Below are 14,746 nucleotides of genomic sequence, written 5' to 3'. Positions count from 1 at the left end.
TCATACCAGTAATTCACACCGTGGTCCAGGAATCCAAATCCTTGTTGTCTGCACCATCGTCTTAGCCAGTTGTTTGCATCAAGGATCCTGTTCCATCTCCTGGTGCCATGCCCGTCTACTGGAAGGATAGAAGAAAAAACTACCTGTGCATCCAGTTCCTTTACTTTCTTCCCCAACTCTTCAAAGTCCTTGCAGATTGTCGGTAGGTCCTTCCTTGCCGTGTCATTGGTGCCAACATGTATCAGAAGAAATGGGTGGACGTCCTTGGAGCTGAAGAGCTTTGGTATCCTATCGGTCACATCCTTGATCATCGCACCTGGAAGGCAGCATACTTCTCTTGCAGTTATGTCCGGTCTGCAGATGGCTGCTTCTGTGCCTCTCAGTAGTGAGTCTCCCACCACCACCACTCTTCGTTGCTTCTTGGCTGTACTTTTTGCTGTCACTTGTTGCTGTGTGCCCTTTTCTTTTTTGCTTGCTGGTATTGCTTCATTCTTAGGTGTGCCATCTTCATCCTCTACAAAGATTTGATATCGGTTCTTCAGTTGTGTGGTTGGTGATTTCTCCATGGTCTTCTTGCTTCTTTTGGTCACATGCCTCCACTCATCTGCTTTTGGAGGTTCTCTGACACTTTTTTCACCTTCTGTGACCAGTAGAGATGCTTCTGTTCTGTCTAGAAAGTCTTCATTCTCTTTGATGAGTTTCAAAGTTGCTATTCTTTCTTCCAGACCCCGCACCTTTTCTTCTAAAAGGGCCACTAGTCTACACTTCTGACAGGTGAAATTGGATTCTTCTTCTGGTCGATCTGTGAACATGTAGCACATGCTGCAGATCACCATGTAGGTTGTCACATCTGCCATGTTGCTCCTAGATCCTGCTGACTTGCTGTGTGTTTTCCTTCTTGTGTAATCTACTCAACCAAGCTCTCTTGCAATAATGTCCTACAGGCAAAAATTAGTATTGGACCTGTTTCCTCCTGGATCGTTCCTGTGGCCTGCTGTGTTATGCTGTGCTATCAGGCAACACAGTGTGCAGTAATCAGCGCACATACAGTGATATGGCAATAACCCAAAAACAATAAAACGAGCTCTGAGACGTGGAATCTCTGTAGACCGCAATACCTGAACCTATCCTCACACAACTAAAAGCAGCAGTGGATTGCGCCTAACACTACCTATGCAACTCGGCACTGCCTGAGGAGCTGACTAGCCTGAAGATAGAAATACAAGCCTGACTTGCCTCAGAGAAATACCCCAAAGGAATAGGCAGCCCCCCACATATAATGACTGTTAGCAAGATGAAAAGACAAAACGTAGGAATGAAATAGATTCAGCAAAGTGAGGCCCGATATTCTAGACAGAGCGAGGATAGCAAAGAGAACTATGCAGTCTACAAAAAACCCTAAAGCAAAACCACGCAAAGGGAGGCAAAAAGACCCACCGTGCCGAACTAACGGCACGGCGGTGCACCCTTTGCGTCTCAGAGCTTCCAGCAAAAAAGGATAGCACAGCTGGACAGAAAAAACGGAAACAAAAACAAAGTAACACTTATCTAGCAGAGCAGCAGGCCACAGGAAAGATGCAGTAGCTCAGATCCAACACTGGAACATTGACAAGGAGCAAGGAAGACAGACTCAGGTGGAGTTAAATAGCAAGGCAGCCAACGAGCTCAGCAAAACACCTGAGGGAGGAAGCCCAGAGGCTGCAATACCACTTGTGACCACAGGAGTGAATTCAGCCACAGAATTCACAACAGTACCCCCCCCTTGAGGAGGGGTCACCGAACCCTCACCAGAACCCCCAGGCCGACCAGGATGAGCCACATGAAAGGCACGAACAAGATCTGGGGCATGGACATCAGAGGCAAAAACCCAGGAATTATCCTCCTGAGCATAACCCTTCCATTTGACCAGATACTGGAGTTTCCGTCTAGAGACACGAGAATCCAAAATTTTCTCCACAATATACTCCAATTCCCCCTCCACCAAAACAGGGGCAGGAGGCTCCACAGATGGAACCATAGGTGCCACGTATCTTCTCAACAACGACCTATGGAATACATTATGTATGGAAAAGGAGTCTGGGAGGGTCAGACGAAAAGACACCGGATTGAGAATCTCAGAAATCCTATATGGACCAATAAAACGAGGTTTAAATTTAGGAGAGGAAACCTTCATAGGAATATGACGAGAAGATAACCAAACCAGATCCCCAACACGAAGTCGGGGACCCACACGGCGTCTACGATTAGCGAAAAGCTGAGCCTTCTCCTGGGACAAGGTCAAATTGTCCACTACCTGAGTCCAGATCTGCTGCAACCTGTCCACCACAGAATCCACACCAGGACAGTCCGAAGACTCAACCTGTCCTGAAGAGAAACGAGGATGGAACCCAGAATTGCAGAAAAATGGAGAGACCAAGGTAGCCGAGCTGGCCCGATTATTAAGGGCGAACTCAGCCAACGGCAAAAATGACACCCAATCATCCTGGTCAGCAGAAACAAAACATCTCCGATATGTTTCCAAGGTCTGATTGGTTCGTTCGGTCTGGCCATTAGTCTGAGGATGGAAGGCCGAGGAAAAAGATAGGTCAATGCCCATCCTACCACAAAAGGCTCGCCAGAACCTCGAGACAAACTGGGAACCTCTGTCAGAAACAATATTCTCAGGAATGCCATGCAAACGAACCACATGCTGGAAGAACAAAGGCACCAAATCAGAGGAGGAAGGCAATTTAACCAAGGGCACCAGATGGACCATTTTAGAAAAGCGATCACAGACCACCCAAATGACCGACATCTTTTGAGAAACGGGAAGGTCAGAAATGAAATCCATCGAAATATGTGTCCAAGGCCTCTTCGGGACCGGCAAGGGCAAAAGCAACCCACTGGCACGTGAACAGCAGGGCTTAGCCCTAGCACAAATCCCACAGGACTGCACAAAAGCACGCACATCCCGTGACAGAGATGGCCACCAGAAGGATCTAGCCACTAACTCTCTGGTACCAAAGATTCCTGGATGACCAGCCAGCACCGAACAATGAAGTTCAGAGATAACTTTACTAGTCCACCTATCAGGGACGAACAGTTTCTCGGCCGGACAACGATCAGGTTTATTAGCCTGAAATTTCTGCAACACTCTCCGCAAATCAGGAGAGATGGCAGACACAATGACTCCTTCCTTGAGGATACTCGCCGGCTCAGATAACCCCGGAGAGTCGGGCACAAAACTCCTAGACAGAGCATCCGCCTTCACATTTTTAGAGCCCGGAAGGTACGAAATCACAAAATCAAAACGAGCAAAAAATAACGACCAACGGGCCTGTCTAGGATTCAAGCGCTTGGCAGACTCGAGATAAGTAAGATTCTTATGATCAGTCAATACCACCACGCGATGCTTAGCTCCCTCAAGCCAATGACGCCACTCCTCGAATGCCCACTTCATGGCCAGCAACTCTCGGTTGCCCACATCATAATTACGCTCAGCAGCAGAAAATTTCCTGGAAAAGAAAGCACATGGTTTGAACACTGAGCAACCAGAACCTCTCTGTGACAAAACCGCCCCTGCACCAATCTCAGAAGCATCAACCTCGACCTGGAACGGAAGAGAAACATCTGGTTGACACAACACAGGGGCACAGCAAAAACGACGCTTCAACTCCTGAAAAGCTTCCACGGCAGCAGAAGACCAATTAACCAAATCAGCACCCTTCTTGGTCAAATCGGTCAATGGTCTGGCAATGCTAGAAAAATTACAGATGAAGCGACGATAAAAGTTAGCAAAGCCCAGGAATTTCTGCAGACTTTTCAGAGATGTCGGCTGAGTCCAATCCTGGATGGCCTGGACCTTAACCGGATCCATCTCGATAGTAGAAGGGGAAAAGATGAACCCCAAAAATGAAACTTTCTGCACACCGAAGAGACACTTTGATCCCTTCACGAACAAGGAATTAGCACGCAGTACCTGGAAAACCATTCTGACTTGCTTCACATGAGACTCCCAATCATCAGAGAAGATCAAAATGTCATCCAAGTAAACAATCAGGAATTTATCCAGATACTCACGGAAAATGTCATGCATAAAAGACTGAAAAACAGATGGAGCATTGGCAAGTCCGAACGGCATCACCAGATACTCAAAATGACCCTCGGGCGTATTAAATGCCGTTTTCCATTCATCTCCCTGCATGATTCTCACCAGATTATACGCACCACGAAGATCAATCTTAGTAAACCAACTAGCCCCCTTAATCCGAGCAAACAAGTCAGATATCAATGGCAAGGGATACTGAAACTTAACAGTGATCTTATTAAGAAGGCGGTAATCAATACACGGTCTTAGCGAACCATCCTTTTTGGCTACAAAAAAGAACCCTGCTCCCAATGGTGATGACGATGGGCGAATATGTCCCTTCTCCAGGGATTCTTTCACATAACTGCGCATAGCGGTGTGTTCAGGCACGGACAAATTAAATAAACGACCCTTAGGGAATTTACTACCAGGAATCAAATTGATAGCACAATCACAATTCCTATGCGGAGGTAGGGCATCAGACTTGGGCTCTTCAAATACATCCTGAAAGTCAGACAAGAACTCTGGGATGTCAGAAGGAATGGATGACGAAATAGACAAAAATGGAACATCACCATGTACTCCCTGACAACCCCAGCTGGATACCGACATGGAATTCCAATCCAATACTGGATTATGGGTTTGTAGCCATGGCAACCCCAACACGACCACATCATGCAGATTATGCAACACCAGAAAGCGAATAACTTCCTGATGTGCAGGAGCCATGCACATGGTCAGCTGGGCCCAGTATTGAGGTTTATTCTTGGCCAAAGGTGTAGCATCAATTCCTCTCAATGGAATAGGACACCGCAAAGGCTCCAAGAAAAACCCACAACGTTTAGCATAATCCAAATCCATCAGATTTAGGGCAGCGCCTGAATCCACAAACGCCATGACAGAATACGATGACAAAGAGCATATCAAGGTAATGGACAGAAGGAATTTGGACTGTACAGTACCAATGACGGCAGAGCTATCGAACCGCCTAGTGCGCTTAGGACAATTAGAAATAGCATGAGTGGAATCACCACAGTAGAAACACAGCCTGTTCAGACGTCTGTGTTCTTGCCGTTCAACTTTAGTCATAGTCCTGTCGCACTGCATAGGCTCAGGTTTACTCTCAGACAATACCGCCAGATGGTGCACAGATTTACGCTCGCGCAAGCGACGACCGATCTGAATGGCCAAGGACATAGACTCATTCAAACCAGCAGGCATAGGAAATCCCACCATGACATCCTTAAGAGCTTCAGAGAGACCCTTTCTGAACCAAGCCGCTAGTGCAGATTCATTCCACAGAGTGAGTACTGACCACTTCCTAAATTTCTGACAATATACTTCTACATCATCCTGACCCTGGCATAAAGCCAGCAAATTTTTCTCAGCCTGATCCACTGAATTAGGCTCATCGTAAAGCAATCCAAGCGCCTGGAAAAACGCATCAACATTACTCAATGCAGGGTCTCCTGGCGCAAGAGAAAACGCCCAGTCCTGTGGGTCGCCGCGCAAAAAAGAAATAATAATCAAAACCTGTTGAATAGGATTACCAGAAGAATGAGGTTTCAAGGCCAGAAATAGCTTACAATTATTTTTGAAGCTCAGGAACTTAGTTCTGTCACCAAAAAACAAATCAGGAATAGGAATTCTTGGTTCTAGCATAGATTTCTGATCAATTGTATCTTGAATCTTTTGTACATTTATAACGAGATTATCCATTGAAGAGCACAGACCCTGAATATCCATGTCCACACCTGTGTCCTGAAGCACTCTAATGTCTAGGGGAAAAAAAAACAACTGAAGACAGAGCTGAGGAAAAAAAAAAAAAAATGATGTCAGGACTTCTTTTTTCCCTCTATTGAGAATCATTGGTATGGCTCCTTGTACTGTTATGCTGTGCTATCAGGCAACACAGTGTGCAGTAATCAGCGCACATACAGTGATATGGCAATAACCCAAAAACAATAAAACGAGCTCTGAGACGTGGAATCTCTGTAGACCGCAATACCTGAACCTATCCTCACACAACTAAAAGCAGCAGTGGATTGCGCCTAACACTACCTATGCAACTCGGCACTGCCTGAGGAGCTGACTAGCCTGAAGATAGAAATACAAGCCTGACTTGCCTCAGAGAAATACCCCAAAGGAATAGGCAGCCCCCCACATATAATGACTGTTAGCAAGATGAAAAGACAAAACGTAGGAATGAAATAGATTCAGCAAAGTGAGGCCCGATATTCTAGACAGAGCGAGGATAGCAAAGAGAACTATGCAGTCTACAAAAAACCCTAAAGCAAAACCACGCAAAGGGAGGCAAAAAGACCCACCGTGCCGAACTAACGGCACGGCGGTGCACCCTTTGCGTCTCAGAGCTTCCAGCAAAAGAGAATAGCACAGCTGGACAGAAAAAACGGAAACAAAAACAAAGTAACACTTATCTAGCAGAGCAGCAGGCCACAGGAAAGATGCAGTAGCTCAGATCCAACACTGGAACATTGACAAGGAGCAAGGAAGACAGACTCAGGTGGAGTTAAATAGCAAGGCAGCCAACGAGCTCACCAAAACACCTGAGGGAGGAAGCCCAGAGGCTGCAATACCACTTGTGACCACAGGAGTGAATTCACCCACAGAATTCACAACACTGCTGCTCTGCATAGCTAAGTTCTGCTTTGCTATTTTGTTTGCTGTTTTTTTCTGTCCAGCTTGTCTATTTGTTTTTTCCTGCTTGCTGGAAGCTCTGGGATGCAGAGGGTGTACCTCCGTGCCGTTAGTTCGGTACGGAGGGTCTTTTTGCCCCCTTTGCGTGGTTTTTGTAGGATTTTGTGTTGACCGCAAAGTTACCTTTCCTATCCTCGCTCTGTTCAGAAAGTTGGGCCTCACTTTGCTAAATCTATTTCATCTCTACGTTTGTCTTTTCATCTTAACTCACAGTCATTATATGTGGGGGCTGCCTTTTCCTTTGGGGTATTTCTCTGAGGCAAGGTAGGCTTATTTTCTATCTTCAGGCTAGCTAGTTTCTCAGGCTGTGCCGAGTTGCATAGGGAGCGTTAGGCGCAATCCACGGCTGCCTCTAGTGTGGTTGGAGAGGATTAGGGATTGCGGTCAGCAGAGTTCCCACGTCTCAGAGCTCGTTCTATGTTTTTGGGTTATTGTCAGGTCACTGTATGTGACACTCAATTAGCGGTGGATACCGCATTTATCCCTAGTGTCCTGGCGTACTGACAGCTCTTTTGAGCCTCAGCGCCACCCATTATTCTGACTCACCGTCAGTTGACCAGCCTGGTTCTGTTTCTTCCCGGCTTGTTGCTTTTTTTCCAGCATGTCTGATTGATGCAAATCCGAGTAGTCTATTGTTTTTGGGGCCATACAAGTATACAATTATACCTAGCACACTGATGAAGGTCCAGTATCGACCGAAACGTTTGTGATTTACTGTATGTAATAAATCCCCACTTTTTTGCATCACAACACCCTGGAGTGTGCTAGTCACTTTATACTGTATGTGCTCTGACCTCTATGTCTATTGTGGTACTGAATTACCTTATCATAACACAACCCGTCCTGTGTATCCTGTGTTCCTGCCAGTCCTGCCGTTCCTGCCCTGCCTTCCAGTCCTGTGTTCTCTGCAGTGCCTCCCAATCCTGTGTTCCTGCCGTGTCTCTGCCAGCCCTGAGTTCTCTGCCGTGTCTCTGCCAGCCCTGTCTCAGCCGTGCCAGCCTACTTGTCTGTGTTCCAGCCGTGCTCTTCTGCCAGTCCTGCCTGATGCCCGCACCAATCCAGGTGTTCCTGTCTCCCAGGTGGGATCAGCAGCCACAGCCAGACATTACCCTGCAGTAGCACCTGGCAGCTGCCTGCTGCACAAGCCTGTCCTCACCATCAGAGGCTCCAGTGAAAACCCAGGCAGCTGTCATAGTCTGGTTTGTGGCACAGTGGGGCCACAAACCCCCCGAGCTCACGCCCACCAGTCAGGGCGTGAGCGTGAGCGTGACAGCAATTTGTTTTGCAATTTCTCCTGAGTACACCGATACCCCATATGTGTGGGAAAACTACTGTTTGGGCACATGGCATGGCTCAGAAAGCAAGTAGTGTCAATTGAATAATCGAGCACATTAATGGATTGAAGAGCCCCTAACATGGCAAAAAAGCAGAAACCCCCACAAGTAAACCCATTTTGGAATTGTCCTACAGGTATAGTGACAATTTTGCCTCAGTGGGTGTATTCCAAAAATAAGGAGCAGAGGATGTTGCTGGGTGAAAATTGCCAATCTGCCATTGTATTGCCCAATACAATACATTGCAGTGACCTGTTCATGCTTGTGGAGACTTGCACCCAAAAAATAGGCAGGCTCTCATTGCTACAGAATTGCAAAAAATGTGAACACTAAATGTGGTTTAGGCACACTGTGGGGCTCAGAAGGGAGAGGGGTACTTGGATTTGGGAGCGCAGAATTGTCTGGATTTCTTTTGGGGGGGCGGGAGCAATAGCGCTATTCCAGAGCCTTTATACTCAGTAACGTGGAAGCCCCCTATATTTCCATTAACAGATGACAGACCTAAGTGGGGACTTGATTTTTTTGTGGGTTGCTTTGAAGCTTTTGCTGGGAACATTTTACATTACATTTTGCGGTTTCCATCTAAATCTCCGAATGACGTGATTCAGATGAAACCCCCGATGGATCAATTCACTATAATAAGGCAGCAGAGCTACTACGGACTCCGTCTGGCCACACTCAACAGTATCATTCTGTTCAGAGGTCCACAGAACTGTGACCGACCATGCTTTTATGCACTTTTTTATGCTGCCATCACACACTAAAAAAATTTTTTTTACAACAGTTTTTGCATTTTCATATTTTGAGAAATCTAATTTCTCTATACATCTGCCAATAGTCATGTGAGGGCTTGTTTTTTTTATGGGTCGAGTTGACTTTCTTGGTACCATTTTGTGCACATAACATTTTTTGATCACTTTCTATTCTGATTTTTGAGAGACAAAATAAATAAAAAACGGCAATTCATGATTTATTTTTTGGGGTGTTTATTTTTATGCTGTTCTCTTTGTGGTAAAAATGGTAAGACAGCTTTATTTTTTGCATCAATAGATGTACAGTGACACCACAATTATATTTTTTTTTATGTTTTGGTGCTTTTACACAATAAAACAATTTTTTACCAAAAATAAGTGTTTTTGCATTGCTATATTGTGAAAGCTATAGCTTTTTTATTTATCTGCTATTTTTTACGGAACAAGATGATGTCTTCAGCTATACCATATTTATTTAGATTTAGTTTTTAGTTTAGTTAGTTTTTAGAATGTGGCAATGCAAAAACTTTTTTTTTTTAGCGTGTGACAGCAGCTAAACATAAAGAACCATCTGGTTGGAAACCAAAGAATAAATCCATCTAATCACTTATACCGCATACATTTAAATCCAAATGACCTAAGCTCAAGGCTTGGTCATATTCCGTACTAGTACAAAGGACCACAGTACCAACCCATGCAAAGATAAAAATTGGCACAAGGAATGTAAAATTAACAAGTTTTATTAATGAATTATTTGTTAAACATACATCATAATTACCTAGATACCTCAAACAACAACTAGACGCCACTAGGCGTAGGGCACAAATAACCACAACTACTATATTATTAATAATGAGAGATACACTCATACAGCATAATACCACATACACATGGTACCTCCCTATACTACCTAGTTTAAGCCCCCGGAAGAAGAACAGGCGAAACGCGCGTCGGGGTGGGCCGCGCATTAGGACGTGGGCACTATATAGGTAATATACCTTCACTTACTATTTAAAGTACTTTTATACTACGCAGGTATTTTACTAAGTACATGGAGAGTCTCCCTTGGTTTTTTCTGCCACTTTTTCTGCCACTTAGGCGTGCGCCAGTGGCTTAAACTTTTTATCTTTGCATGGGTTGTCACTTATACCGCAGTAGGAATGACGTAAAAAAATAAATAAAATCAAATTTTGACCTGCTGTTTATTTTTTCATTCTACCTCCCAAAGATCGCAGAAAGGCTTGGCTCACATTTATCCTGCGCACAACACTGAGCGCTGACACCGGAGTTTTTGTATAAATCTCTGAAATAAGTGATTCAGACAGAACCCCTAACAGAAGATTCTCTATAATGAGGCTGATGTAGCCACTATGGATGTTGTCTGGCCTATGATCCGACAGTGTTTGTCTTTTTAACCCTGCTGTTTTGTTCGCATTTACTATATACTTGTAGTGTTCCGGGTCACTATGACCCGGCTTATTAAACCTTGATTTTAGACACTCTAACTCCACTTTTTTAATACTTTTTGCTTACTAGACTGTTTGTGAACATGTTTGGTAGTAAAAAAAAAAAGAAAAATGAACTAGAAATCTTTTTTTTTTGTTTTTATTCTGAAAAAAACAGATCCATCCAATGAGCAAAACGAAAATAGAAAACTACACATATTTTGTAAAAAAAAAAAAAAATCAAATCAAACATTTTGTGATAAAAAATTAAAGATAATAAACATTACAATGTGAATATATTTACATGATCATATAAATTTACGGATTCTTGCATGAAAAACAATACACATGATTTTTGCATAGAAATGTTTTACAGCCAGAACATGTTATACTCGTCTTGTTGTCACAAGTAGAAGGGCAATAGCTGCATCTTTTTCTTTTGATGCCGGAAGAGGCCATGGGGGTAGAAGCACACAGCTGCTCTCTAAAGAAACTGAAAGGTAACATGTCTGGGCTAGCATATGTGTACTGATAAGAGCAGAGAAGATAAGAACCCTTCTGAAAACAAGCAGATAAGCCAGGAAGACAGACTTACTTAGCAAAAAAAAATTATTTGCAAGACTTTACAGCTCAGCTTTACAAAAAAAAAACGTCTTAGACAGCGCGTTCTGAGCAGTCCGTTCTGCGCATAATATACACGTGTAGTGCACACCTAGTGATCACTCCGGATGCACTCTACATTTTAGAATAGACTGCGCACCAAAAATAATCAATATAAAGCCATTTTTATGGTGCGCAGATCTCAATGCATACCCCCGGTAGAGCACGTGTACGACCCCATTGAAATAATTTAGGAAATAAATCAATTGATATACAATAGTAGATGCAATAAATAGACCCAACTGAGGTTATAACTCCTTTATTTCACTGAAAATATGGCCTCACAGCTGTAAAAAACGATGTTGGGTCACTATGACCCGAACACAACAAGTGTAACTTTTTGCGTGTAGCAGAAAGTAAACGAAAAAAAAAAAAAAAATACTCCCCAAATGAGGAAAAGTCAAGAACAAGCAGGGTTAAGCGTGCATAAAAGCGCGGTCGGCCACAGTTTTGTGCACTTCTGAAAAGAAGGATACCACTGAACAGAAACCAGATGGAGTAACTCTGCTGCCTTAATAAAGTAAATGGATCTCTCAGGGGTTTTATATAAATCATCTCATTTGGTGATTTAGATGGAACCCTGAGGTAAGTACTTTGGGTAGAGCACAGGAAAAATGTGATACAAAACGTTACGTAAAATATTTCCAATAAAATCTTCAACTCAATTCACAAAAAAAAGTCCCTACTCATGTCCCTCATTTGTCAATGGAAATATAGGGGGCTTCCACGTTACTGGTAGCACAAAGGCTTGTGAAAAGCAAGTTGGCTCCTCACCCTCCAAAAACACAAGCTATGTACAACATACTTGGCAGTACAATGTAAAGAAACTACAATGGCAGATTTGTAATTTTCATTCAGCAACATACATTGATTGTTTCTGGAGTCAAAATTGTCACTACACCTGTAGATAAATTTCCAGAGGGGTGTAATTCAGAAATGGGGTCACTGAAGGGGGATTCTGCTCTTCTGGCTCTTAGGGGCTCTGTATATAGAGACCCCAAACTATTCTTCAAACATTTGTTGTCCAAGAGTCAAATAGCACCCCTTACCTTCCAAGTCACACCATGCAGCTAAGCAGTAATGTACAACCACAAATGGGGAACTGCCACATTCAGCAAAAATTGCATGACAAATTTTTATGCCATTTTTACCCATTTTCCTATGTGAAAATGTAAAATCTTGGGCTAAAACAAAATATTTGTGGTAAAAATTTAATTAGATTTTTTTCATCGCCCAATAGTATAAAGTTCTTTGACACACCCGTGGTGTCAATATAATCACTGCACCCTAAGGCTATGTACACACGTTGCAGATTTGCCTGCGGATTTTTCTGCACTAAATCCGCAGCTCTTGGCAGAAAACGCAGATGCTTTTGATGAGTTTTTGCGCGGTTTTGATGTATTTTTTGATGCGGTTTTGTATGCGTTTTAAATAGAGATGTATTATTGAACAAAAAAAAAAGATTTGTGATGTCATGTCTTGTCCAACCTCCTCTTTTACATTTGTCCAACCCACACTCCATTACACACATAGATAGACAGATAGACAGACAGACAGACAGACAGACAGATAGATAGATAGATAGATAGATAGATAGATAGATAGATAGATAGATGGAATGAGATAGATAGATGTAGATAGATATATGGATAGTTATGCTACTTTCACACATCAGGTTTTTGCATAATCTGGTGAGTTTTAAAAAAAACGGATCCGTTTTTTATTTTTGCCGGACTTTTTTTTCTCATAGAGTTGTATAAGTGCCGGATTGCACCTGATGGCCTCACGTTTCATCCGTTTTTTGCCAGATCCATCAAAAGAAACTGTTTCCGGCGGACGGAGAAAACATACAGAGGAAAGTTTTTTCTGTCCAGTGAAAAAACGCACAGCGACGGATCCGGTGAAAAACGTATGAAACTGAGATGTGAAATGATGAATCCGGCGTCCAAATCCAGTTTCTCGTGCATTTTTTCCATTGAAATCATGCACATCTTCCGTTATCTCTCTCGCTCTCGCTCTAAAAAAACAAACTGATCAGTTGCATCAGTTTTTCACTATTTGCAACGGATCCGTTTTTTCAAAAATTCGCTCGATCCTGCCTGACGGAAACAAACTGATGTGAGAAAGTAGCCTAACTATCCATATATCTATCTACATCTATCCATCAGGCAGGATCCGGTGAATTTTTGAAAAAACGGATCCGTTACAAATAGTGAAAAACTGATGCAACTGATCAATTTTTTTTTTGAGAGAGAGAGAGAGAGAGAGAACGGAAAATGTACATGATTTCAATAGAAAAATACATGAAAAACCAGATTTGGAGGCCGGATTTATAATTTCACATCTCAGTTTCATGCATTTTTCGCCGGATCCGTCGCTGGGCATTTTTTCACTGGACAGAAAAAAAAACATTTTTCTGTACGTTTTCTCCGTCCGCTGGAAACAGCTGTTCTGACAGATCCTGCAAAAAATGGATGAAACGTGTGGCCATCAGGCGTAATCCGGCGCTAATACAACTCTATGAAAACAAAACGGATACGGCGAAAAAAAACCACGGATCCCTTTTTTCAAAACTTGCCGGATTGTGCCTGACGGCAAAAGTAGCCAGATAGATATATGAATAGAAACATCTATGTATCTAAAGATATATCTATCTATAAATATATCTATAGATCGATATAGCCATAGTTATCCATCTATAGATATATCCATAGTTATCCATGTATAGATATATTTAGATTTATTTATGGACATATCCATAGATATATCCATAGATATATAATATTAAGGCCTATGTTTCTTACAGAACGTTTAATAAAAAAAAAAAAAAGGAAAAAAATGGCGTGGGCTCCCTTACAATTTTCTGCACCAGAGGGGGAGAGCCGACAGCTGGGGGGCAATATTTGTAGCCTGGGAAGGGGGTAATACCCACGGCCCCTCCCAGGCTAGGCATATCAGCCCACAGCTGTCTGCGTAGCCTTTACTGGCTATTAAAATAGGGGGACCCCCCCAAAAAATGACGTGGGTCCCCTTATATTTTATAGGCAAAAAGGCTACGCAGACAGCTGCGGGCTGATATTCATAGCCTAGAGAGGGGCCATGGATATTGGCCCCCCCAGCTACAAATACCAGCACCCAGCCGCCCCAGAAATTGGCGCATCTGTGAGATACGCCAATGCCTGCACTTAGCCCCTCTCTTCCCTCTCCCAAGTTGTGGTGGGATATGGGGTAAAAAGGGGTTAATGTCACCTTGCTATTGTAAGGTGACATTAAGCCGGGTTAATAATGGAGAGGCGTCAATAAGACGCCTGTTGTGAGTTCTGTTTTTGGGCTCCCTCTGGTGGTTACTGATGGTACTGGGTGACTTGTGTTCTCTGCGGTCTCTGGTGTCCACCTGTTCCATCAGGTTATGGGAGTTTCCTATTTAACCTGGCTTTTTTGTCATTTCCTCGCCGGCCATCAATGTAATCAGCGTGTCTTTTTACCTCTGCTCCCTGCGTCTGTTATCTTCAGGACAAGCTAAGTTTTGATTTTCCTGTTCCACGTTTTGCTTAATTTTTGTCTTAGTCCAGCTTGCAGATATGTGATTCCTTGCTGCTGGTTGCTCTAGTGGGCTGAAATTACTCCTCATGTTCCATGAGTTGGCACATGAGTTCAAGTAATTTCAGGATGGTTTTTTGAAGGGTTTTTCGCTGACCGCGCAGTTCACTTTTGTAGCCTCTGCTATCTAGCTTTAGCAGGCCTCATTTTTGCTCATTCTATATTCATAAC

Source organism: Ranitomeya imitator, chromosome 6 (genome assembly GCF_032444005.1).
Source record: "Ranitomeya imitator isolate aRanImi1 chromosome 6, aRanImi1.pri, whole genome shotgun sequence".
Taxonomy (NCBI): domain Eukaryota; kingdom Metazoa; phylum Chordata; class Amphibia; order Anura; family Dendrobatidae; genus Ranitomeya; species Ranitomeya imitator.
The sequence above is the reverse complement of the archived record's forward strand: the minus strand, read 5'-3'. Positions refer to the sequence as shown.